The 27,288-nt window shown below is 46.1% G+C and overlaps 1 protein-coding gene and 1 long non-coding RNA gene across 4 annotated transcripts in view; one reads left to right on the top strand and one right to left on the bottom strand.

Annotated features, from left to right (window-relative positions):
- Positions 1-27,288, bottom strand: part of CSTPP1 (centriolar satellite-associated tubulin polyglutamylase complex regulator 1) — a 212,818-nt gene that overhangs the window by 41,097 nt on the left and 144,433 nt on the right. The gene's annotated exons all lie outside the window — the stretch shown is intronic.
- Positions 7,301-22,155, top strand: LOC121816721 (uncharacterized). The gene is made up of 3 exons (XR_009596674.1): positions 7,301-7,789; positions 15,545-15,759; positions 17,514-22,155. It is a non-coding gene; the product is annotated as an uncharacterized LOC121816721 (long non-coding RNA).

The following is a 27,288-nucleotide window of genomic DNA, read 5'->3' as shown; positions in this document are numbered from 1 at the left end:
ACTGCAAATTATTTGTCTCAATAATCCTCAGGGTTCTATTTGGATCTAGCATTCTAGGATTCGTTAACCTTAATTCTCTGTGGTTAAGGCAGCAACCTAAAAATCAGGGAGGACATAATTTGAATCTAGGTGTCAAGGCTGTATATTGTCACCCTGCTTATTTAACTTATATGCCGAGTACATCATGAGAAATGCTGGGCTGGAGGAAGCACAAGCTGTTATCAAGACTGCTGGGAGAAATATCAATAATCTCAGATATGCAGATGACACCACCCTTATGGCAGAAAGTGAAGAGGAACTAAAACGTCTCTTGATGAAGGTGAAAGAGGAGAGTAAAAAAGTTGGCTTAAAGCTCAACATTCAGAAAATGAAGATCATGGCATCTTGTTCCATCACTTCATGGGAAATAGATGGGGAAACAGTGGAAACAGTGTCAGATTTTATTTTGGGGGGCTCCAAAATCACTGCAGATGGTGATTTCAGCCATGAAATTAAAAGACGCTTACTCCTTGGAAAGAAAGTTATGACCAACCTAGATAGCATATTAAAAAGCAGAGATATTACTTTGCTAACAAAGGTCCATCTAGTCAAGGCTATGGTTTTTCCTGTGGTCATGTATGGATGTGAGAGTTGGACTGTGAAGAGAGCTAAGTGCTGAAGAATTGATGCTTTTGAACCATGGTGTTGGAGAAGACTCTTGAGAGTCCCTTGGACTGCAAGGAGATCCAACCAGTCCATCCTAAAGGAGACCAATCCTGGGTGTTCCTTGGAAGGACTGATGCTGAGACTGAAACTCCAATACTTTGGCCACCTCATGTGAAGAGTTGTCTCATTGGGAAAGACTCTGATGCTGGGAGGGATTGGGGGCAGGAGAAGAAGGGGACGACAGGGGATGAGATGGCTGGATGGCATCACGGACTCAATGCACGTAAGTCTGGGTGGACTCTGGGAGTTGGCGATGGACAGGGAGGCCTGGCGTGCTGCGATTCATGGGGTCGCAAAGAGTCGGACACGACTGAGTGACTGAACTGAACTGAACACAGAACTTGCTAGAAGAGTGAGGATGCTATAAACCCACATTACTGCCTTCTAGTGCAGCACACGTAGTCACTAACGGCATGAGATTTGGAATTAAAGACAGGCCTGAGTTCAAAATACCTGTTATTTCCTTGCTATGTGGCAAGGGCAAAATTCTTTGAGCCCTAGTTTTCACATCTGTAAAGTAGGATAAGACTTCATCCTTCTCGGACTCCATCCAGTGGGGGCCCAAACTGCATCTCTTACTCACCCCTTGCTCAGACCATTCCAGCCACACGGCTTTGCTGTTTCTTGAATATGTCACGCATGTTCTTGTCTCAAGCTTTTGTACCTGCTGTCTTCACTTATCTCTGTATTGTGGTGACTTCCTTCAGGTCTCTCCTCAAATGCCATCCTAGCAGTAAAGCCTTTGGGGCCACAAGTATTTAAAACAGCCACTCCCCTACCCCTATTCCCTGTCTCATTCTCCTGCTTTATTTTTTTCCACAGTACTTATCACTGTATGACGTATTATATATTTTTTAACTTATTACCTACTAGGATACAGTAGTATTCTATTTATCTCCCTACTAGAATGTAAGCTCCAGGAAGGCAAAGATTTTGATTCTTTTATTCACTGTTGGTTCTCAATAAGTAATTGTAAGATGAACAAGACTTCCGTGATGATTAAGTGAGATGATGCTTGGGAAGCTCTTGGCATTCACTGAGACAGAATATGGCTGGAACACAGGTTTGTTTGGTTTGAACTGTATTTTTTAATTTTTTGAGTTAAAACATTAAAAAATCAAGACAATTCCCATAATTCAATCTAGGTTTCAGATATCCCTTTCCAAGCTTTTACAAAAGTAATTTTATGTTCTCTCTGGCTGTGCTGGGTCTTTGTTGCTCGCTGGCTTTTCTCTAATTGCAGAGAGTGGGGGCTTCTCTCTGGACGCAGTGTGGGCGTGTCTCAGCGCGGTGGCCTCTCTTGCAGTGGAACAGGGGCTCTTGGGTGCACAGGCTTTAGCAGTTTCGGCTCCTGGGCTCCAGAGCACGGGCTCAATAGTTACAGTGCATGGGCTTAGCTGCTCCTTGACATGTGGCATCCATCTTCCAGGATCACGGATCGAACCTGTGTCTCCTGCATTGGCAGGCGGATTCTTTACCACTGAGCCACCAGGGAAGCCCCCCCAAAAATTATTCTTAGAAAGGCCATTCCTTCACGGCCATGATCAGCTGAGCTGGGCAGAGGACGCCCTTGTCAGGTACCCACAATGCATTGCACTGAGTAACACCTGTGCTCCATATATTACCTGTCTGCCTGCTGCAGGCATGTGAATTTTCAACCCCAGATGTAGAATTTCTCTCTGGAAGCATTTACGATAAAGATTTATGACATCTGACTAAACAAGATGAAGATGAAAAGAAATAAACTAGATAACCTCATAATTATTCAGGGAGAGAGCAAAAAAAATTGTATACAGTATGATCTCATTTTTGCTTTATAAGAAAAAAAAAAAGGCTATAAACTTGCACAGAAAAAAGAATGGGCTACATCAAAGTGTTAATAATGGTGGTTAACTCTGGGTTTGGGGATTATGGGTGATTTGCATTTTCTCACAATCAGACTAAAATGTACTTCACAAAAGCCACCCAGACTAATGGTATGAAAATTATATCTCAGTAAAGCTGTCAGAGCGAGCAAGCAGACCAGCCAGCTGTCCAGAGAAAATGTCAATTCTGCATCTTCCGAAAGCCACTTCCATGCCCTCATTCTCAGGGGCTCTGTCTGCCCTCTCTAAGTCACTTGGTTTGTCCATAATGAAAAGAGTTTGCAAAGCTGATAATCATCTTTTAAAATCCTTAACATGCTTCTGGATCTTGTTAGAATGCTGCTTGGCTCTGCCTTACACATGCTCACAGTTTGGGCCCATGGGGCACAGTAAGCAGGGGTCGGGGGGTGGGGGGAGACACTTATCAAAGTCAGGGCTAAAACTGATCAGTTACAATACTAATCAGACTTCACTGCCTTTTAGTCACAGTTATTGATGGTCTTCCTTCCTTTCTACAGCCCATGATGATTCTTTGTTTCCTCCTGGGAGCAGTGTGGCTGAGCAGAGGGGAAGGGAGGCTCAGGAGACTTGGAACCCTGCCTTGGCTCTGCTGGGCTACCTCACTGGAGCAAGCTCCTTACTCTTTAGGCCTCAGTTTCTTCATCTGTAAAATGGAGGTAACGATCAGTTACCCACTTGAGAGCAAGAGGCCAGATTTACGGCCTTGTGATCTCCAAGGCTCTTCTAAGTTACACAGCCACAAAATGGACTAAATTCCGATCCTGAGAACAAAAATGGATTTTCCAGGTTGTCTGTACCCTACACAGTAATACCTAATGCATTTTAAGTTATTTTTTTTTATGTGAACCATTTTTAAAGTCTTTATTGAATTTGTTACAATGTTTTTTATGTTTTTATGCTCCTTTTTTAATGTTTTGGTTTTTTGGCCATGAGGCATGTGGGAATCTCAACTCCCTGACCAGCGAGGAATCAGAACTCGCACACCCTACATTGGATAGTGGAATCTTAACCCTTGGGCCACCAAGGAAGTCCACTAAATGTATTCACAACTTAACTAATAGGAAGTCTCAAATATCTAGATGCCAATAAGCCTCTAAGTAGGCAAAACAGATGTCACAAAGTTCACACACTAAAGCTTATGTGGTTAACGTACAGGCTTTCGAGAAATGCCCTGATTATACTCACAGTTTTTAATAAGCTTGGCCATCTAGTTTCTAAGCCCAGTACAGACTAGACAAAGTACCCTGGGAGAGGAAAAGGAAGTATAAAAGGCAGGTGCTAGGACAGCAGTGAGAAATTAGGCATTAACAGCATGATAGAAACTTGATTGAAAAGGAGAAATATTCAAAAGACAATTGATGCTTTTAAGGTACACTTCCATGAGCTTTGATGGCAGCAGTGTTTTCCAGCAAAATGTAATTCACAAGTATATACTTAGGTGCAAGAGAAGTTCAATTTATGAATGCAGGGGGAGAAAAGAATGCAGAGAGTAGAATTATATATTTATTTAAATGTATTTTGAAAAGATTTCCATGTAAGTTATATTAAAAATGATAAAAAAATTTTGGTACTCTAACCATGAAACAGAAGGTTGTAAAATGGTCAGTCTCTCCTTCTGAGTTTTTCTGTGTTTACTGTTTCTAAGCCACTTATTTATCACTTTTTATCCACTGCCTCCTGATGTTGGTTATCTGTTTTTAAACTACCTTTCTGAATTCTATACACACATTACCTCATTTAATCCCTCATTACTGTCGTATTAGGTAAATATTGCTGTTCTCATTTTAGTTGCAGACACGGGGAGGTAATGTCATCTGCCATTCCAGCTTTGCCTGAATCTGAAGCCTGTGGTTTTTAGTATTCCATGATTTTTTAATAATATATGTATCTGGCTGCCCCGTTACTACTGAAAGATTGGATCTTGAGAGTGAGGACTCATCTCACTTGCTTTTATATGCCACAGGGACTGGTACATAGTAGGCACGCAGAACATGTCCCGTGGACTTCATTTCTACATCTCCTTATAAAGATCCCAAGCCGTTAAATGCAATGTAGTGTATCCCAAGGTCTCTCCCAGTATGGTTCATGGAGCATCTGTATCTCAGACCTACAGAATCAGACTCCTCAAGGTCAGGATGTGTGAATGTGCATTTAAATAAATAGCTCAGGTGACTTTTAATGTGTATCCACGCTTGGTGGGAGGACTTCCCTGGTGGTACAGTGGGTACCGGCTCTGCCGGCCGATGCAGAAGACGTGGGTTTGACCTCTGGCCTGGGAAGATCCCACAGGCTGCCGAGCAATCAGAGCCGGAGCACCACATGTACTGAATGCCTGTGCTCAGCCCCTGAAGCCCGGGTGCTTAGAGCCGGCGCTCTGCAACCGGGGGAGCCGCCCTGGCGAGAAGCCCCCACACCACAGAGAGGAGCAGCCCCCCGCTCGCGGCTCCTAGAGAGAGCCTGCCTGCAGCAATGAAGACCCAGCGCAACCAAAAATAAACAAATTAAGAAAAAACTCTTTAAAAATAACGTAAACAAAGTTTGATGGGACTTCCTTGGTGGTCCAATGGTTAAGACTCTGCTTCCACTGCAGGGGGCCATGGGTTCCATCCCTGGTCAGGGATCTAAGATTCTGCAGGCTGCATGGGACCGCCAAAAAATTAAAAAACAAAAAGTCTGAGAACTGTTGACCTAGTGTTTGAAAGCACATTCTTTGGAGTTAGTTAATCCTGGCTTCAGATCTCGGTTCCATTACTTAATAGCTGAGTGATGTGGGCAAATTAGTTACTTACATTCTTTGAGCTTTAATTCCATCATCTTTAAATGGAAACAACAGAAACATCCACCTCACAGGATTCTTGAAGGGACAAAGTTCATCCATTTAGCAGGAATCATGGAACATCTAAATGTGCCCGATACTGCTTTTTAGGTGCTTAGGACATGTTAGGGCACAAACAGACAAGTTCTTTGCCCTCCTGAAGCTTACCTTATGTTGGGAGAAGACAGATAAACAAAATAAGTAACTATATAGTTAGTAAGTAAGTCGAGTGGGAAAAATAGAACAGAGGAAACTGGGGAAGGCGTGTGAGGTAGCAGTTGTAGCGTCGTTTTATAGGGAGGAGGCTGCTGCTGCTGCGGCCAGGTCACTTCACTCGTGTCTAACTCTGTGCGACCCCAGAGACGGCAGCCCACCAGGCCCCGCCATCCCTGGGCTTCTCCAGGCAAGCACACTGGAGCGGGTTGCCATTTCCTTCTCCAATGCATGAAAGTGAAAAGTGAAAGGAGTCCAGTTAGGTTTCGTAAAGATGGTACCAAGCAAGGACTTGGAGAAAGTTAAAAAGTAACTTTGGCAGACCTCTGAGGGAAAAGCCTTCCTGGCAGAGGGGACAGCTGCTGCAAAGGCCACACGGAAGGAACGGGCCTGGCGGGTAATAGGAACAGCCCAGAAGCCAGTGGGGCTACAGCCAGAGCCAAGCAGAAAGGACTAAGGGGTGAGGCTGGAGAGATCACTGGAGTCAGTTCACGTGTGGCTTTCTAGGCCTACACGTAAGGACTGAATAAGACAGTCATGTTAGGTGCACAGAACAGTATGTGGTACGTAGCCAACATTTAACGGGCGGCATCTACATCTGTGTTGACATGAATACCTTTTGGTCCCTAAGTAGAGCTAGTCTGGAAGGTCAGGCTACAGGGATAACAGCACCTTTTATGTGCTTTGGTGCGGTTTCAGAGTCCTTCAACGTTTCCCAAAGTACAGAGACCAAACAGATCAAAGGCCTGGGTGATCCCCAGCAGCCAGTAGAGATGGTTAATTCTCTGCAGGTGCTCAGAAAACTGAACTAACAGAGACACACAAAGTCAACAGAGCATCAATAAAAGACAGGGAGAGGGTAGGGTGTGGACGGGGTGGGCTTGGCTAAAGGCTGAAACCAACAGAAGAGTTGTTAGTAATGTAACAGAAAAAGCAGTGGAGCGTGGAGCGTCACCTACGGCAGATGAAACACATTCTAATATCCGAGACCAAAGTCCAGAGAATAATGACTACAAACTGCTGGGGAGTGAGCCAGGGAGCCCATAAACATGAACACACTTGTATGGGGGGAAAACAAATTAAGAGATTCAGGCAAAACTGTCCCGTTTCCTGGTGGAGGAGGCTCTTTAATCTTTAATATCTCTCTCCTGACACCAGGCATGGATCTTGCCCCAACAAGACAAAGGATGGTGTCTGTGAAGTTAGTACTTCTCATTCCAGCAAAGGACTCCCGAGGAGATGACTGCCATGTGGATGCCCGGCTAAAAGGATGCACTGTCTCAGTGCCACTGTTTCCTTGCTGGGCTTGAGTGCGTGCTCAGTTGGTCAGTCGTGTCTGACTCTTTGTGACCCCATGGACTGTAGCCCACCAGGCTCCTCTGTCCATGGAATTCTCCAGGCAAGAACACTAGAGTGGGCTGCCATTTCCCCCTCCAGGGGATCTTCTCGACCCAGGGATCAAGTCTGCATCTCCTGCATTGGCAGGTGGATTCTTTACCACTGAGCTGCCTGGAAAGTCCTTCACAGCTGGGCAGATCAGAGCTAAGACACACCCACCCACCCTCCAGGGCTCTCACAGTGGAAAGAGCTGCCTGCAGGGCCCCGGAGCTCTGGAGAGGAATGTGAGCTCGTTGGGACCCGGAGGCAAGCAAGGGTGTAATAAAAAGCAGATAAAGATACCCAGGCTGGGCTTTACACTGCTGTACACCTTGATGCCAGTTTCTTCTGGCATCTACCCTCGGGAAAGCTAAGCTGGGGGCACTATCCAGTGGAAATCTGGACGTGAGCATCCTCTGAGGCCTCAGTTATGCCAGCTTGGAAGGGAAGGGTGTCGTATTGGGCTCCATGACCCTGACCTGACCTACTCAAAAGGGAGCAGTTTAGTCTGAGTCAGAGGAAGTGAAGAGAGCAACTCACTTTCTGTGATGTTTGACTCAACACATTCGGTTTGGAATTAAAACCATTATGAAAACCAACACGAGAAACCCCTGGGCTTTTATTCCATTCCTCAAACCATGCGTCAGTCTGCCTTCACCATCTCCTGAGAGAAGCCATATATTTGCTCTGGGAGTTCTTAATTGCTACATTCCTACCAACTTCTTCAGTTAATAAATATTTAAGTGCCCACGGTGTTCCAGGGGCGAGGCGAGGCTCTGCAGGAACAGGAACGGTAAGACAGAAGTTCCTATTTTTATGGTGCTTGCTCTCTAGCGTGGATGCGTTGGGTGAAGAGAGAGAGAAATGAGATCCTTGCAGAAAGTGAGAGGGGCGACGGCAGGAGTGAAGCAGGGCGGTGTGACGAGGAGTGACTGAGCGTGAGACCCTGGACAGGGCGGTCAGGGAGAGGGCGCTGTCTGAGCCGGGGCCTGCCTGGATGAGAAGGGGCGGGGCATGCGGTCGGGGGGAGCGCGAACAGCACTCGCACAGCCAGGAGGTGGGAAGGGGCGGCGAGGCCGCTTTGCTCCCCGAGTCCCTGCTCTGCACACAAGCACGACCTTTCTGTCTCCGGCCATGCTGCCATCTGCTAAAGAAATTGCTCCAGGAGGCCTGGGAAAGGAATGGTACTGAACGGAACGGAATCCCAGGGCTGACCGATTAGTACTGGAGACGCGTGTTGACCTTGGGGAAGGGTTGGGAGCATCAGTAGATACTCTGATCTCAGAGCAAAGATAAGGCAAGGGCTGTAGGAATGGCCGCTCTTCCCTACTGTGGTTAACTGGCAAAGTGGCCCGTGTGAATGAGTGCAGGACATCCAGAAAGCAACACTGTTTCACACATCATCATTTCAAGTCACCAGCCGGACAGGATTTAGCACTCTGTGTCTGGCAGCAACCGGCAGGGAAGCAGAGAGAATTCCATTGGACTATCCAGAGCATCTGACCCACAAATGAGGAGCGAGGAGAGCATTAAAACCAAACCAAACAACAACCATTCCTGAATGGTAGAGTGAGCCAATTCGATGTCGACCAGAGATACACACACATATCCGGGCGCCTCTGAGGCAAAAGGTCAATTTCTTGTGCTTGTCCCTGATCTTCAGAATCCAAGTTCTTGATCTGAGCTCGGTCCCTCATTTCCAAGCAGAGTCGGGCCAGATGGGCTGCTCGAGGTCAACACTCCCTGATCTGACTCCAGAGGAGCCTTATGGCTGCAGTGGATGCTAGCAGGGCTGGTGGGAGAGGAAGAGGGTGCAGGCAGAAGTCACGATGTGTCCCCTAAAGATATAAGTTCTGATTGCTTGGTTTTTCAGTTGAAGAAACGGATGTTTGCAGCCAGATCTTTATCTTTGGCAAGCCCACCACAGGTCCCGGGACTGGGATGAAGGGACAGAAAAAAGGAAAGGAGGAAATCCCCATCTCATGAGATGTAGGGGGGACTCAACTGTCCCGCCTTGTGGATTTCTAGTTCTCTTCAGGTCCAAGCCCACCCTCCCATGCCTCATCCTTCTCTCCTCTAAGTCTTTCTCACACAGTTGTTAGGTAAGATTTAGTAGGCAGAAATGTGTTTGCAAAATCTGTTTTGTTCATCGGAACATGTTTATCTAGAAGGAAAGGGGTAAAAAAAAAAACAAAACCACAACTCTGTCCCTTCTCGCTATTTACTTTTTGGTGACCGTCTTCTGGGATTTGGAACTGGATAAACAGATGGCTTTCATGGAAGGAATCAGGCAAAAAGCCAGGGTGTGTGTATATATCTTGGTCTCAGTGTATATACGGCAAATGGTTCCCGTCCACAAGCTGTGCTGGTTTTGGAGGGATGTCAGGGGACAGTGTCCTCTGGATGAGAGGACTCCCACTGCTCCAAGCTGTGGTGCTCCAAGGATCCCCTCCGAGGAGCACCTCCCTGGCACAATCTTGGGCCATGGGGTGCCTGACGGTTTTTAGAGTCCTAACCCCAGATACGTGACCCTGGTTTCATTTGCTGGCCTCTGGCTGTGGTGACTAAGGGCTGTGCCAGATTCAAAACTGTTGCTTATGATTTGCACCGGGTTTGTCTGATGTATGTGGGCGCCTGCAGCATGCTGAGTGTTTGCACGGCCTGTGGAGCATCAAGCACCTCTGCAATACACTGGATGCCTCTGTGCTGAGGGCATCCCCATGAGGGTCATGGTTGTGTTGTGCCTGTGTGCACAGAAGTCATGGAAGGCCTGAAATACAATTATTTTCCAGGCCAGGGAAAAGTGTAACTGCCAGAGGGCATAGGGAACGGCAATCCCTTCCGTGTCCCCCAGGCTGATGGTGACTTCTTGGGGGACTGGAGAAGCGGTGTCCCTCCTAGTTTTTTGACCTCCGATATAAAGGGCTCCCCTGGGGGATCAGATGATGAAGAATCTGCCTGCAGCGCAGGGGACCCGGGTTCGATCCCTGGGTTGGGAAGATTCCCTGGAGAAGGGAATGGCAACCCACTCCAGTATTGTTCCCTTAAGAATTCCATGAACAGAGGAGCCTGGCAGGCTACAGCCCATGAGGTCGCGAAGAGTCAGACACGACTGAGAGGCTCATATACACAGGCGCACACGCATGTAAGTGTCTACTGCAGGGGGTGGTGATGCAGGAAGTAACTCTTCCATAATAAGTATGTTTCAAGTCCAAGGTCTGAAGAAGTCTCATTATATTTCTAATAGTCAAATTAAAAAAAAAAAATCTTCATTTGCTTCACAGAAAAGGGTTCAGATGGATGTTTTTTCTCACCCCTGGCAAAAGTGCCTTTAAACAACCATGAAAAGAAAAGATGACAATACTGTCCAGGCAGAGAACTGGTGCCAAACAGAGTCAACTCAAAACCCCCAGAAATCCCAAGCAGCAACAGCGAAAACTCGAGATAAAGTGGCTGCATTCATCAGGTTCAGGTAGCTCAAAGACAAGAACATGAAATGATTAGCCTCTAAGAGAGCAAGGCGCTGGAGGGAACGGGACCTCGCGGAGACAGAACAAAAGATCCCGTTTCCCACAAAGCATGTGCAGACCTTTAGACTACAGTGAGCTGTGAGCGTGAGGGATGCCGCCCAGGAAATGAAAGGACTCCCTCGTTCCTCTTCAGCGAGCGGAGCCCAGGACGAGTGTTCCAGGGCACTCTCACAAACACTCTTCAATAATAGCATCCAGAGCCTTTGATTCAAGGAACATGCTGCAGAATAAACAGCCTATTAATCTGAGTTTTCTGATGTGCCTGAGTATACTAAACAGCAGTGAACTAACCCCTTGGCTCTCGCCCACGTCCCGACGGTGCACCATCCGCTGCTGCGCTCCACCCCTCTGCTCCCCGTCTCCACCGCTGCATGCAATCTGTCCCTGGAAAAGCTTCAGGTTTGGGGGCCCTGGTGGTTTCAACTAAGGATGCCGAGGCCCAACCCCGGGTGCAAAGAATTGGAAACAGCACATCCTTGTTTGGCCATGAGCAGTAAAACCATGTGACTTGGGACTCAAACGAGACTGTGTGGTGGTGCGCCTGGGTGAGGAGCCGGAGCCATCAGTCTGCCTCTTTCTCAGCCAAGCTGACAGCCACAGGCCTGGGAAAGGAAGGCCCCGTTTCAACTGCTTCCCAGTCCTGGTTACCGTGGTGGCGGGCAGGGTGGGCTTTGGGTGCCGCTCTGCGGAAATATTCCTGGGCGTTTTGCCTAAGTAAAAGTGACCGAGCAAGGTCCCTGAGTTTTCAAGGAGGAGAGGAGAAGAAAGACAAGTGACCGTCTCACTCTCAGACCCTTTCTCTATGAGTTGTTCTTTGGAAACAACGAGGCGTAGCTTTTGTGATAACAACCATTTGATGAAGCATCAGGTCCTCCTTCCCGCCCCCAAGGAAATCAGAGATAAAGAAGCCGATAGTCTGAACGTTAAGTAATAAACCAGGTTCGGTTGTTGAAACAGTGTGATTGAGGCTAAGATCATAAGCTCAAATCAGCCCTGGGAGCCAGGTGGCTTCTTTGTGTCCACAGTCACCGATCTCACAGAGGTGTGTGCTTAATCATAAAAGGAACTGACCTGGTGAGCTGGATAAATCAGTATCAGTGCTACTCAACACATACACAGACACACACACAAAACCTCAAAGCACGAATCCCACTGACCTCAAATTTATACACATAGGAAAACATCAAACTTTTTCAGAAAGTATTTTAGAAAGGGTCCTTTCTAAAAATAATTTCAAAGAGGTGCTTTGATTAAAAAAAAAATTAATTCTAAAGTCCTCTGACTCTTTCAGAGAACCATATGGTGTTTGGTCTGCTGAACTGGAGAAGAGAGGACAAGCATCTTACAAAAGAGGCGGGACAGCAAAGAAGCTCACATACTTCCCATGAGTGATGCTGAGATGCCACAGGACACAGTGATTAGCCTGGGATTTGCAGAAAGCAGGGGCCTTGCAGACACACAGGTGGAGCCCTATTGCTGGTTGCGTGTGATCTTAGACGCGTCACATAAGATCACTGAGTTTCACTTCCTCACCTGTGAAGTGGGAATCATCCTCATAGGATTAGTAGGAGGGTTATATAACATACAAAAAAGGTTTTGTGCAGCGCCTGGGACACAGTAAGTGCTCAATAAACAATAGGTGTACTCATTACCCTTCGTGTGTGTATGAGTTGCTCAGTCATGTCCGACTCTTTTCGACCCCATGTACTATAGTCTGCCTGGCTCCTCTGTCCATGGGATTCTCCAGGCAAGAATCCTGAAGTGGGTTGCCATTCCCTTCTCCGGGGGATCTTCCCGATCCAGGGAACAAACGTGGGTCTCCTGCATTTTGGGCAGATTCTTTACCGCCTGAGCCACCGACAGGCACAGGAATCAAACACGGCTCTGGGGAGGGACCTAAGGGGCAGCAGGCCCACGAGCTTCATGAAACAGGAGTTTCTTCATCTCTTTATTGGGCGGGGCTTAGAAGGCCTCCACAGTGTCCCTTAGTACACTGGAAACAAGAGCTTGCATTTCAGGGGGTTATTGACGAAAGGGCCATGAAAGATTCAATCCTGGTACTCTGGGGATGTCCTTTTAGACTTGGGAACTGCAGACGGACTTGGCATTTTCCCATCCCAGAGTGTGGCTGAGCAGATACAACCTTCTTCCTCACAGCTTCCACCTGTTGAAACAAACAGATGTCTTCTGAACACAAGAGGGGCCAGGCAAGCACAGATCTGGTATCAGACAGCCTTTCCCTGCAGCATTCCTGGGGTGGTAAAATGACAAACATTCCAGCAGGCTGAATCGAGTCCTTCCTGCCCTGTAACTGGGGGCCTTATGAAGCTGCTGCTTGTGATCTGAGCCATCAGGACCTCACTCCACGGCTGCGGGGTGGACTTCATTAATATTGATGAGCTGCAGCTCGTTAACCTCATTTGATGTTTATTTACAACCATTCTTCTCATATGCTAACGAGTGACACTGGGCTCTTCAGATAGAAAGGAGAGAACCGGACCCTCTCTGCCAGCATCCCCTTGGCAAACTCCTGTCCCTTGCCACAGCAGTTTGCGCAGAGGGAAGGATGCCAGATGGAGGGGATGGGGCAGTGGGGGCAGAAAGATGTGGAAAGAATGTCTGCAATGCGATGAGGGGAGCAGCCCGGCTGCTGGGGCCCGCGGGGGCGGCCCGGCCGGTGGCAGAAGGAAGCTGACGGGTGGGGATCCGAGGACCAGTGAGACGGCCAGGACGTTAGCCAGGAGGTTAGCGTTTGCAGCTGGGGTGGGAGGTGGAGATGAGTGGGTCCCCTGGGCGTCAGTGGCCTTGAAGGCCCCTCTCCAGGTCATTTCACTTTCTTCTAGATCTTAAGGAAATCAACAAACAGGGGGTTGGGGGAGATTTCTGTAGGGCAGTTAAATGCCCACAGTAATGAATGCTTAGTAAAGGCTTGGCTTGGGGAAAGAGCACTCATTGTCCAGAACATCACTGTGAAACTGGTAAGCGAGGAGGGAAGAAAATCACTTTCTCTTTTTCTCCGAGGGTATGTTATGTATATCAAAGAACAGGATGACGGAAGAAGAGTCAGAGATGGGGGTGGGGGGTTGGGGAGGGTAGTTTTTAAAAATACGGCCAGGATTTCCCTGGTGTCCAGTGCTTAGGAGTCTGCCTGCCAATGCAGGGGACACGGGTTCCATCCCTGGTCTGGGAAGACCCCACACGAGGTGGGGCAGCTTAGCCTGTGGGCCGCAACTCCTGACGCCCTTGCACCTACAGCCTGTGCTCCGCAACAAGAGAAGCCACCGTGATAAGAAGCCCGCCAACCGCAAGGAGCAGCCCTCGCTGGAGAACGCCTGAGCGACAGAGACCCAAAAGTAAATTAATTAAGAAATTTTTGTAACATCAGTCATGAAAAATATGGCCAGTCTATTTTTTCAGGGCTGCTGAGTCTAAAGAACACAGGGCCTCTTCCAAACTTCATAGTCTGTAGCAAGTCAATTTTGAGACGTCTCATCCATTCAAAAGGCATGAAAAGACTATGTAAGACATACAAGGGGGATGGAAGGATATAGAAATGTTTATTAATATCAGCACCAACATCAAACTTAAAGTTTCCTAAACACTTAAACGCCAGTTCCCCACCGTATTTCTGGTCTTTATTCTTCTGCACGTTACATTACTGTTTAGACAATTATTCCCTTCCTGCCTGCGGGGTCCACACCCTCTCTTTTCTCTCCATCTGACTTTTTCTGTGAACCACTTTGAAGATCGCTTCTACCCTTGATGTGCCTTTCTGCAAGACTAAAGAGGCAAGAGAAAAAAGGAATCTCTTACCTTAAGGATTTAACCACATTTAAGTACAAAGTATTGGTTCTGAAAGGGTAGATTTTATGTTGAGTTGTTTGTATGAGATCATTATCCCTTAGGGTATGAACTGAATCTCTTTCAAGTTTCCTATGAACTCAGTTCCTGCTGGATTGAAGGAATCAATGGCAATCTGCATTCAGCCTGACTGTGTGCAGCTCACCTATCCTCAGGGACAAACATCTCTAGGAGACTAACCGAAGCTGTATGCCTGGGCTTCCCTGGAGACTTGGACAGTGAAGAATCTGCCTGCAACGCAGGAGACCTAGGTTTGATCCCTGGGTCAGGAAGATCCTCTAGTGAAGGGAATGGCTACCCACTCCAGTATTCTTGCCTGGAGAATTTCACAGAGGAGCCTGGTGGCTATCGTCTATGGGGTCCCAAAGAGTTGGACAGGACTGAGAGTCAAACAAGCTTGTTCTAGACTGCAGCCGTGTTTCCCGACTTTTAAAAATCCCATCCCCGACTGAGTGACTGCACTTTCACTTTTCACTTTTATGCATTGGAGAAGGAAATGGCAACCCACTCCAGTGTTCTTGCCTGGAGAATCCCAGGGACGGGGAAGCCTGATGGGCTGCCGTCTGTTGGCTCGCACAGAGTAGGACACGACTGAAGCAACTTAGCAGCAGCAGCAGCAGAGTCACTTGGAGTTTCCTTTCCTTTCTGTATTCCCAGAGGGAGCAGTTAGGCTCCAATTTACACCAGTTCCCAAGGGCCCTGATGGCCGAGAGCTCACACAGCACCCTGGTGTTCAGGATGCATCCATAAATCACCCCCTTAGTGAAAAAGTGAAAGTGAAAGCCTCTCAGTCGTGTCCGACTCTTTGTGACCCCATGGACTGTATAGTCCATGGAATTCTTCAGGTCAGAATACTGGAGTGGGTAGCCTTTCCTTTCTCCAGGGGATCTTCCCAACCCATCTTTACCAGCTGAGCTATGAGGGAAGCCTCACCCCCTTAGGCGAGAAAGCAAAGGGCTCTGGAAACTTCCCTGAAGCCCAGTGGTCAGGATTCCATGCTTGCACTGCAGAGTGCAACGGTTCGATCCCTGGTAGAGAAACTAAAATCTTGCAAGTCAATCCACAGAAACACAGAAACAAAAGCCAGGGTCTACAGGTAGAAGGTCTATGAAGCGCCTCTCTTGGGTGATGTACTGTCTGGTTTCCCTCTCCCCCAGGTGTGCTGTGGACCTTCAAACCGACTCTGGGGACAATGACATTGCCTTCTCCTTCTACTTCTACGCTCAGTTTGAAGATGACAGTGGTGACTATGTGATCTGCAACACAAGGCAGGAAGGAAAATGGGGTACTGAGGAGAGGATTTGTGAGATGCCCTTCCAGAGGAGGGAGTAAGTTTGAGCTCTGCTTCCAGGTAGAGAGCTCGGAGTTCAAGGTGAGTTGGAACTCTCCTCTCTCTTCACTTCAACTGCCTGTCCCTCAGTTCAATCAGACCCAGGGAGCAGCCTTTAACTAGTCACGTGAGCAACATCTTTGTGTAGGGAACTGTCTCCTTGTAAGACTGCAGTCTCCTGACATACCCTCACCTGTATCTACAGGCACACCTATTACTTTCCCCAGAAATAAGCACCAGATAAGTCACCGTGGTGGTTTTTGGACTCCTGGGTGGTCAAAGTTCAAATTATTTCCATTTCTCTGTGTAGCCCTTCTTCCCCTCCAGGTCCCTGGGAACATTACTTTTTCTGTTACCTGGTTGCTGCCTTTATCCAGGTGTTATTAATGGCTTAGCTTTACAGGACATTTCACATGGCTTTAGCAAGCAGAGCACTGTCTCTGGGCTTGAGGGGGAGGGGGGTGAGTCCATCTGTGTCTGTGCTTCTCTGTGTGAACATGAATGTCCCCACCCTCTTATCATGCAATGTGATCTCACCTCTCCTCTGCTCCCCAGAAACATTTGTTGAACCCAGGTGAGCCAGGACTAGAAAGATAAACCTACTGTGATAAACCAACAACCAGAAGAATTAAAAAGCCAATAACTAAATCCATGTAGAGATTGTGTTTGGATGCCCTTTGGGTCCCAAGTATGTTCCTGTAACTGGCACAGCTCTGAAGGCTGATACCCAGACCTACAAGGAATAAACATGAAAACTAGACTCAGGTTTAAAGTTCTGGTAGCAGGCATCCCAGAGGCTCGTCTCAATAGGTGATGGTGTATGGGGACCTCTTCACTATGTACCCTTCAAGAAGTCAACACCATCTACAATTTTTTTAATTTAATTTTATATTATATTAAAAAAAAATCCCATCCCCCACCCCCAGTCTTTTCATAAAATTTTTTTCCAAGTGCCCTCTTCCACCATGAAATTTTAATACCATAGAAATACTGCATGTCTATTTTTTTTTAGTGGAGGGCCACAGACCATTATATTATTGAATTTTTTTTTGCCTCTCAGAGAACTAATATTTTCCCCCTTCAGGGTAAATATTGCTCCTATTGAAAATGCATGTTCTAGAGACTTTAAAAAAAGTATATCATCTGATTTAACATGTTCTAGGACTGAACCCAACATTCTCTCAAAGTGAACCATCAAACCCAATTATGCCACTGTTCTGATTTCAGAAAAAGAAAGAAAGAAAGAAAAAAGGACATCTTTGGGCCTATCCAGTGATAGTTTTTCCAAAGAAGAGATCAAAATCCTTTTTTTTTTTTTTTCTGCACTGGATCTGATCTATCTGCAGAATAAATGGCTTACTTTTCGGCTGTGGGTGAGCGCTTTACAATAGTTCCATTTGAGTGCTAGAAAAGGTAACAGATTGTCAAGTCCCTTGGGGACCCCCAAATAGCTAACTCTCCTAAAAGTCAACAATAGATTCCCTTGTAAGAGTAGAATTAAGTTCATTATCTCATTAAATTTCTCCCAAACTCCAGAGTAAGATAGTGATTGGTGTTGCTATTCCTCTTTCACAAGCAGAGAAATGATGACATCGAGAGATTAGGTAGCTTAAATTAGGTCACAGGGACTGATGTTTCTTCGTATAAATACCTTATCCGTCATACAAGGTCACTATGAGGATTTCTAGAACTTATGTCTTCTGGTTCCTACTTTAATCTAGAATCATGGTACTCTGCTAGAGAAAAATTTAAAAAGGTCATTCTGCCTCTGACGACCCATTTTCTCTATCTAACAGCAGAAAAGCAAAAGAAGGTGCTAACAGATAAGAACTGACTGATGGGAAGAAAGGAAGAGAACTCAGGCTATTATTCTAAAGGTTTCTATTTTGCAAACAAATGGCTTATAGTCAAGGCTATGGTTTTTCCAGTAGTCATGAGTGGATGTGAGAGTTGGACCATACCGCAGGGTGAGCACTGAAGAATTGATGCTTTTGAACTGTGATGCTCGAAAAGACTCTTGAGAGTCCCTTGGTCTGCTAAGAGATCAAACTAGTCAATCCTAAAGGAAATCAACCCTGAGTATTCATTGGAAGGACTGATGCTGAAGCTGAAGCTCCAGTACTTTGGCCACCTGACGTGAAGAGCCAATTCACCGGAAAAGACCCTGATGCTGGGAAAGACTGGGGGCAGGAGGAGAAGGGGATGGCAGAGGATGAGACAGATAGCGTCGACAGCTCGATGGACGTGACTTTGAGCAAACTACGGGAGACAGTGAAGGACAGGGGAGTGGTGCAGCGCACGGGGTCACAGAGCCAGACACGGCTTAGGGGCTGAACCACAGCAGCAACAAAGCAGAGCACACTGTGCAGGGGGGCACACAAGTCTTTCTCTTTTCCATCATCTTTCTGGGTTTAGGCAAGGCAGAGTAAACCATGATGTATAAAGACTCAAATCAAGAACTCGCACAGAGCACCTCCCTGGCGGTCCAGTGGTTAAGGCTCTGCACTTCCACTGGGGCCTGGGATCAATCCCTGGTGGAGCTAAGATCACACATGGCCAGAACAAAGAAAAAAGAATTCTCACAGAGAGTCTTCAAGTAACATGAAAAATTCCTATTTTAATTAGCAGTCACAGAAACAGATCATGTCTTAGAACTAGCCATACTTGAAACTCACCATAAGAGGGTAGGAGTCAGAGGTTGGCAAACCAAATAAAAACTGCTATCTAAAAGGACTCTTCTCTGTAAACTAGACTTAGGTTCATTTCAATTCTCCCAGTTAAATCAGTGTTAAAATTCCCTAAAGAGTAAGTGACTTCAAGAGATAAAGTCCATCTTAGGCTCTCAAGTAGATCTGTATGTAATTCATTCTTATTACCAGAGTCTACTCTATTAAAGCAAAGCAAAGAACTTCAGGAAAGGATATTCTGCAATACTGCTCAGGAACCTCACATGGCATTGCATAACATTACCTCTAATAAATTTGCTCACATATGTGACCTCTGTCCCTCACACTGCAATAGGAATTCATTCTTTTTTGTTTGAAGAGGTGGAGATGAGCTAATGATGGGTTAGAGGCTTTAATTTTAATTGAGAATGCCCAGAGCCAAAAGAGACACCCCAGATCAATGAGAACACATTAAGGAGAATTTCAAAGTAGTATTACATTCGGTTCAACTAGCTTCTGATACAGATATGTTATTCTAGCTGCTTCTTTTGCTGTAAACCAGGAACAAATTTGAGAGAGGGCAAAAACAAAAAACCCTTCATGCTTTGCCTTAAAAAAATAAAATTATAACTATTTTGAACCAAAACAGAAACTAGAAGATACACGGTACAAATATCTAAAAAGGGATTCTTCTATTACAGAGAGGCACTGAAACAAACAAACAAACAACCATTTCCTACTGGATGCCATAAAGCAGGAAAATAGGGGCGGAGGTAGGGGCAAGTCCTTTAAAGTCTTGGACTTCAGAACAAAGGAACCAACTGAAAACATTCCAACTTGGGGCTGGTGAGGAGAGAAAGAGCCCCACGGAAACCCCGTTCATGTTGGTGGCAGCAGCTGTCAGTGAGTTGGAAAAGGGCAGTGGACAGGAATGAGCACCGCTGTGAGACTGATTCGTTTATTTCACAAGCATTGGTCTGTCTTGTTCTACCAACATAACTAGCTAAAGAAAAAAGCCTAGATTCGGGAAAAGGCTAATTTTTTTCATTGGCGGGTGACCAAAAAAAACACATTCTTCAACAAGCAGTACAATAAAGCAATAAAAACAAGCTGGTACTTATCAAACGTTCTTATCCAAAGTGCTTAAAACATATGCCCACGTTATACCTAGTTTTCACTTCCCCTTCACCGTCTTCCTCACAGCTGTGGGAGGAAAAGCCAACTTTCTGTGGGAAGGATGTCTCCTCTGCAAACTGATGTAAGTCTGCAGATAACTTTAGGGAAAGGACCTCCCAAAGAGGCTGTTGGTGGGAACTTTCACGAAAGCTCTCCGTAAAGGCTTGACTCTACCATTTCAAAGGCAGGGGCCGGGGGGGCAAGTCCTTCTTGGTAGCCACGGATGCTACCAGGAAGAACAACTCTTCATCTGGGCCAGGTACCAAGAGGGAGAATACAGAAGGGAAAGTAAGATGGCATTTTCCCACCCAGAGATAAGTAAGGAAACAAACCCATGGACCCACTAATCTCTTTTTCTAAGAGATGGTATTATTAACCTGGTTTTATGCTCAGTGAAGTTGTGTGGGACAGTTAAGTGTTCAAGAAATAACTTGCTCAAAGTTACAAAGTAGGTCTGTAACAAAGACCCAAGGGTCAACTTCAAAAAGTGAACAGATGGAGGTTATCGGAAAGGCCCTTTTACAGGTTTGAGAATTAGGAGTTGGAATACTTTTTTTTAATGGTGAATAGGAATGTGTAGGAAGACCTTTAGACCAATGACTTGTCATGATACAGTGGTCCAACCCCATGCGAACAGAGACTAAAAGCAATTTTATAATGCAAGGTTTAAGTACTTAACAGGTAGTTCCATAGTTTTGCACAAAACATATTAAGTGAAAGTGTTAGTTGCTCAGTCTTGTCCGACTCTTTGTGACCCCGTGGCCTGTGACCCACCAGGCTCCTCTGTCCATGGGATCCTCCAGATACGAAAACTGGAGTAGGTTGCGATTCCCTTCCCCAGGGGATCTTCCTGACCCAGGAATCAAACCCTGGTTTCCTGCATTGTAGGCGGATTCTTTTTTTTTTTTTTTTTTTTAGGATTAGTCTCTTGGCATATTTTACTTATTTAAAATAAATAAACTAATTTTAATTGGAAGATAATTACTTGATAACATTGTGATGGCTTTTGCCAAACATTGACATGAATCGGCCACAGCTGCACATCTGTCCCCCTGTCCTGAGCCCCCTCCCACCTCCCTCCCCACCCCATCCCTCCGGATCATCCCAGAGCATTGGCTCTGAGTGCCCTTCTTCGTTGTAGGCGGATTCTTGACCATCTGAGCCACCAGGGAAGCACATAATTAGGTTTCTAAGGATCAGACTTTTATGGTCAGACAGTGAAGGTGGTGAGTATGTCACAAATAGTCTTAAAAGCTTGAGGAATTGGGGCTTCCTTGGTGGCCCAGTGGTAAGGAATCCACCTGGCAATGCAGGAGACATGGGCTTGATCTCTGATCTGGGAAGATCCTGCACGCCGAGGAGACACTAGGCTCGTGGGCCACGACTACTGAGCCTGTGCTCTCGAGCTGGGGAGCCACAACTACTGAGCCCACGTGCCGCCACGACGGAAGCACTCGTGCCCTAGGGCACGTGCTCTACAGAAAGAGAAGCCGTGGCAATGAGGACCCGGAGCACTGCAACTCAAGAGGAGCCCCCAGTCGCTGCCCCTAGAGAAGGGCCCGTGCAGCAGTGAAGACTGAGCACAGCCCAGAATAAATGAATTATACATGTATACATTTAAAAAGCTTGGAGAATATGGTCAAAATAAACATTTCCAGGAGTGGCTATTTCCTGGGCCTCTTTCCTGGGCACAGATGCCCTACTCTGGACAAGAGGAGAGATTTTTTTCCCCAGAGTAGTATGCTGAGGATGTAAGATGCTTTTTGCTGAACTGGGACATCTGGAAGAAGTCAGTAGGGCTGCACTCAAGAGCTAAGTCTTGTGGACAGGATGACTTGGAGTTTTCAATTTGTGATGGCTTGAAGTAAACACTGTTTATAAAAAGAGCCTAAAAAGTCCTAGTTCTTCTGTTTTTGAACTTTGGAACCATTTTAATAATATTCTCCTCAATTTTTTTTTCTCTGGGCCTTGATATGACAGAAAAATCTTAGAACGATGTAACTGAAAGATGCTTATTAATTTTTATGAGAAAAGTCAGATAAAGTGCCACTAACTAATCAGTAACCATCTCGAATGAATAGACTTTATATAATGAACACACAGGTTATGATAAAAATGATTAGGATAAAAGGAATCTACATGATTTCATGAAACCAAAGTTCATGAATATAATTTTCTATTGCTTGAGATAAATCCAATAAATCTGAATAAGACCTTGGCTTGGCAGATCCAGAGACCTACGATGTTTGATTCCCTTCACCCTGACTCATGCCTCCAGGCAAGAAAGCAACTAAACTTCGGACAGAAATCAATTATCTGTCCACTTTTATGTGGTACCTAGAAGAGGCAAAGTCATAGAAAAAGAAAGGAGACTAGAGGACACCCAGGGCTGGGGCTGGGAGAGGGAGAAGCAGGCCGTTCGTGTTTAATGGGTACGGAGTTTCAGGGTGGGGCGATGAAAACGTGCTGGAAATGGCACAACGCTGGGAATGTGCTTGAATGTACTTAATGGCACGGAACTGTACGCTCATCCACAGTTAAAATTTATTACGTGTATTTTACTACAATAAAAAATGATCTGTCTTGTTCTCAAAAATATCCAGATAAAAGGTTCTTCAATCATTCTTTTATACTAATGTGGCTCAGGCAGTTCCCCAAATTCGTCTGCTCATCAGAATCATCTGAAGTGCTTGTTTAAAGGTACAGATTCTCTGGCCACGTGGGAACTCCTGGGCCCTAAGACAGGCTCACGAAGAGAGAGCTGGACGCTGTCTGTACTGGGGCACCATGGTGCCAATTCAAGAAGCTTACTCACCCTTAGACCTCCTCCTCTGTCCTGCTTTTGCTCTTTTTAAAAAATCGTGGTAAAATGCACATAACAAAAAAACGTACCATCTTAGCCATTTTTAAGTGGGCAGTTCAGTGGTGTTAAGTCCATTCACACCGTTACGCAACCACCCCCCATCTCTCCCCAGTGCCTGCTGCATCTTCCAGAACTGAAACTCTGTGCCCTTTAAACAACACCCTCCCATTCCTCCAGCCCCTAGCAGCCACTGGCCTACTTTCTGTCTTTGCGAGTTTGACTCCTCTAAGTGCCTCATATGAGTGGTGCTTGTGTTTTCGTGGCTTGCTTATTTCATCCAGCGTGGCGTCCTCGAGGCTCGTCTGCGCTGTAGCACATGTCAGGATGTCCTTCCTTTCGAGGCAAGTGATGCTTTGCCAGGTGCATGCACCACTGCTGGCTCACCCGCTGATAGACACTTGGGGTACTTCCATGTTTTAGCTGCTAAGGACGTGGGAGTGCAAGTGTCTCTTTGAGACTCTGCTTCCGGTTCCTCTGGCTACGCACCCAGAGGTGGTAGGCCTAGTTTGATGCTCTGAGGAGCCACCGCACTGCTGTACACAGCAGCGGCTCCATCGTGCATTCCCTCCAACAGTGTACAAGGGTTCCGGGGCCAGTTTCTCCACATCCGTGCCAACACGTGTTCTTTCCTTTTGTAATAGGAGCCCTCTTAATGGATCTTTTTGGTTTTCATTTCCCCAATGATGAGTTATGTTGAATGTCTTTTCATTTCACTCACGGCTTATTGATCATTTGCACATCTTCTTTCATCATCTTCTTTGGAGAAATATCTACTGAATCCTTTGCCAAGTTTTAAATCAGGTGGCTTTTTTAAAATGGTTGATGTTCTTGTGTTTTAATAGTTGTCAGGCTTATTTTTCATGGAGAAGGATATGATTTGAGCCTCCAATATATGTCATATTTGAGAGATCGTATGCTGTTGTTTTGGGCTTCCCAGGTGGCACTAATGATAAAGAACTCTCCAGCCAATGCAAGAGACATGAGACGAGGGTTTGATCCCTGAGTCGGGAAGATCCCCTGAAGAAGGAAACGGCAGTCTACTCTGGTATTCTTGCCTGGGGAATCCCATGGACAGAGGAGCCTGGTGTGTCCCAGTCCATGAGGTTGCAAAGAGTTGGACATGACTAACATGACTGAGCACCCACCCATGCTGTTGTTTAACTAAGGCTAAACAGTTATTAAGAGCCCTCTCTATACCAGGGTAGGCCTTAGGATTACAAAATTCAGTACGTTATAATCTCTGTCCCCAAAGAACTTAAAGTCTAATGGACAAGACAAACAACTGATTTTGAAACATGTTGGTGATGCAATTGACAGGGAGGACAGGGTTTAGCCTCCTTGGTGGGCTTGTGGCAGAGGACAGCTGAGGGCAGGATTTGAGAGGAGGTGCTACCGGCGATGAGCACCAGAGCGGGAGTTTATCCAGGAGGAAAGATGAGGTGGCAGGGCTGCAGGCAGTGCCTCAATTAAGGCATCCTGGTGGGAAACAACACGTGAGATGAGGGGGGACTATCAGTACTTGTGTTCAGTATAACTGGAGAGTAGATTTTCAGGTAAGGAGTCGCTAGAAACGAGGCTGAAGAGGGAGGCAGAGATCAGGTCACAGAGTCTTGTGGGCTTCATTCATGGTTTGCTGTTCAGTTGCTAAGTTGTGACTGACTCTTTGTGACCCCGTGGACTGCAGCACACCAGGCCTCCCTGTCCATCACCATCTCCCGGAGCTTGCTCAAACTCATGTCCATTGAGTCAGTGGTGCCATCCAACCATCTCCTCCTCTGTCGGCCCCTTCTCCTCTTGCCCTCTCTTTCCCAGTGTCAGGGTCTTTTGCAGTGAATGGGCTCTTAGATGGTGGGGGCATCTTTAAATGGTTTCAAGCACAAGAAGAAGAATAACAGTGCAGTCAGATTTTCTTTGCACGTGGATCACTCAACTGAAAAGGGAGCAAAATTTCAAAGGTTCAAGCAGAAACCGCAGCAATGATCACTGGAATCAAGAAGACAGATCAGGAATTTAAGAACTATTTTGAAGGGAGAACAGCGGGACTCTAGCTGACTGCATGTGAGGGGTGAGGGGGAAAGAGGAATCTAGAATGATAAGAGTGTAATCTTGGAGAGCCCAAGAGAGGCAGATTCAAGGGTGAGGGTGAGGAGTTCTGCTTCCGACATGTAGAAACGTGTGATGGTCAGACATACGTGTAAGTAGCGGTGTCTGAGGCTGGTGGCACGCTGTGGGTAGCATGTGTGGGTCTGAGGCTCAGGGGGAGCTCAGGGCTAGGACAGACAGATTTAGAAGTCATTTGCCCAAGATAGTAGCGGAAGTCAAAGGAGACAGGACTGCTCAGTAACCACGCTCAGTGAGAAACGTAATGAGCCAAGAATGGAATTCTGGGACACAGCAGCATTTAAGACAGAGGAGAGTAACTTTCTAAAGATACTGAGGAGGACTGGTCAGAGGAGCAGGAAGAATGAGTTAGTGGAAAGGGCATGACTCTGAAGCCACAGAGAAGGTTTAGAATCTCTTCTCCACATCCTATTGCATCGCCTTGAACAAATTAGTTGTGAGCTTTACTTCTCCTGTCTGTAATATAGAGACGATACCTTGTAGACTGTGATGAGGATCAAATGTGGTAAGTAGAAATTTTAACTTTAGGAAGCGCCTGTCACAACACCTACCTCAGTGGAGGAGCTCAACAAACGTCATTTCCTTTTTTCTTGTTAGTCTGGTCCTCTCATGTTTCTCTCTCTGTGAGTAACAGGAAGTAGCGTATCCTTAGCTTTTATATAGTTTTTAGCTTAACCAGGGGTCACACCGGAGACAGCTCAGCCTCTGTCCATCTACACTTATTCTAAACGGAAGCCACAGAGATGCAAGAAACCCAGGTCTGCACTGGCATTCTCAATGTCCACCCAACTGCTGCCCTCCTCCTGCGTGGTTTCTGGTTTTCTAAGACACTGGTCCTTGGGAGTCACTCTGCAACGGCTAAAGTGGGTGAGTAATAACATATTTGCAAAGGACTAGGAATACAGAGCTATTAGAGGCGACACCAGGTTCATCTTTGGCTCAAGGAAGACACAGGAGATTTGTGTATTGCAGGCAGTGAAAAGGTGCTGGAGTACTCCAAAACATTAAAATCAGAAAAGAAAAAATTCTCCATGACTAAAAGATTAGTTTTATGGATATTCTTTTTTTCTGTTGGAAGCTAAAACATATATTACATCAATCTGGCAGGTCTGCTTTTAATGATTTGTAAGCATCTGGTCCCATCACTTCATGGGAAATAGATGGGGAAACAGTGGAAACAGTGTCAGACTTTATTTTTTGGGCTCCAAAATCATTGTAGATGGTGACTGCAGCCATGAAATTAAAAGATACTTACTTCTTGGAAGGAAAGTTATGACCAACCTAGATAGCATATTCAAAAGCAGAGATATTACTTTGCCAACAAAGGTCCATCTAGTCAAGGGTATGGTTTTTCCAGTGGTCATGTATGGATGTGAGAGTTGGACTGTGAAGAAAGCTGAGCACCAAAGAATTGATGCTTTTGAACTGTGGTGTTGGAGAAGACTCTTGAGAGTCCCTTGGACTGCAAGGAGATCCAACCAGTCCATCCTGAAGGAGATCGGTCCTGGGTGTTCATTGGAAAGAATGATGCTAAAGCTGAAATTCCAATACTTTGGCCACCTGATGCAGAGAGTTGACTCATTGGAAAAGACCCTGATGCTGGGAAGGATTGGGGGCAGGAGGAGAAGGGGACAACAGAGGATAAGATGGCTGGATGGCATCACTGACTCAAATGGACGTGAGTCTGGATGAACTCTGGGAGTTGGTGATGGACAGGGAGGCCTGGTGAGCTGTGATTCGTGGGGTCGCAAAGGGTCGGACACGACTGAGTGACTGAACTGAACTGAACTGAAGCTTCGATGAAGCAAGCATCATTTAAGGCTTTGAAGGGAGAGAAAAAAGGGTTTTTCAAGTCCCTCAAACAATTTCCTGCTCCAGTATTCCTAAGAATCATGTGAGCATTTTCCCTTTTGACTGGAGAGCAAAGGAAAACGGAAACCTGTGGAAACTGGAGTTGGACAAGAAGCAAAGCTGGTAGACGGCATCCTGTCCAACACCGACAGCTGAGACCAGACTCACAGCTCATGTCCTGTGCAAAACCAGCCCAGCTCAGGCTCTTTTCTTCCCTTCAGTGATTTTTAAGTGTCACAAAAGGCTTTCAGGCTGAGCTAAACAATCATGGGAAAGTTCTTTCAGGAAAAAGAGACAATGATTATTGTCTTGATTATGCTCTGGGTAGGCCATTTCCCTGTTAGAAATTTATGTCTTTAATTGGAGTGATGAGCTCAAAAGAAGCAATTTGAAGTCAACAAAATAAAAATATCTCCAAATAACACAATAGTTTTATTTCTGTGATAATTACTTTCCTTTACTCCAAAATGAAACTGTGCCTATCTCTGTATTATTACTGATGGTTAAAAAAGATGACCTTTAAGAATCTATAAACTAGTGCCTGGAATACAGCAGGCCCTCAAAAAATACTAGTCAAATGAAAGAATGAATAAATAGAGCAAAACAACCATCTTCTCCTTAAGACCTCTGTTATTTTTGTATTACTCTAAGGCTAACTTTGGAAAAGGCAATGGCACTCCACTCCAGTACTCTTGCCTGGAAAATCCCATGGATGGAGAAGCCTGGTAGGCTGCAGTCCATGGGGTCGCTGAGAGTCGGACATGACTGAGCGACTTCACTTTGACTTTTCACTTTCATGCATTGGAGAAGGAAATGGCAACCCACTCCAGTGTTCTTGCCTGGAGAATCCCAGGGACGGGGCAGCCTGGTGGGCTGCCATCTAGGGGGTCAAAC

This window comes from Ovis aries, chromosome 15, assembly GCF_016772045.2.
Source record: "Ovis aries strain OAR_USU_Benz2616 breed Rambouillet chromosome 15, ARS-UI_Ramb_v3.0, whole genome shotgun sequence".
In the NCBI taxonomy this organism is placed as follows: Eukaryota; Metazoa; Chordata; class Mammalia; order Artiodactyla; family Bovidae; genus Ovis; species Ovis aries.
Note: the sequence above shows the minus strand (reverse complement) of the source record. Positions and strands in the feature narration are given on the sequence as shown.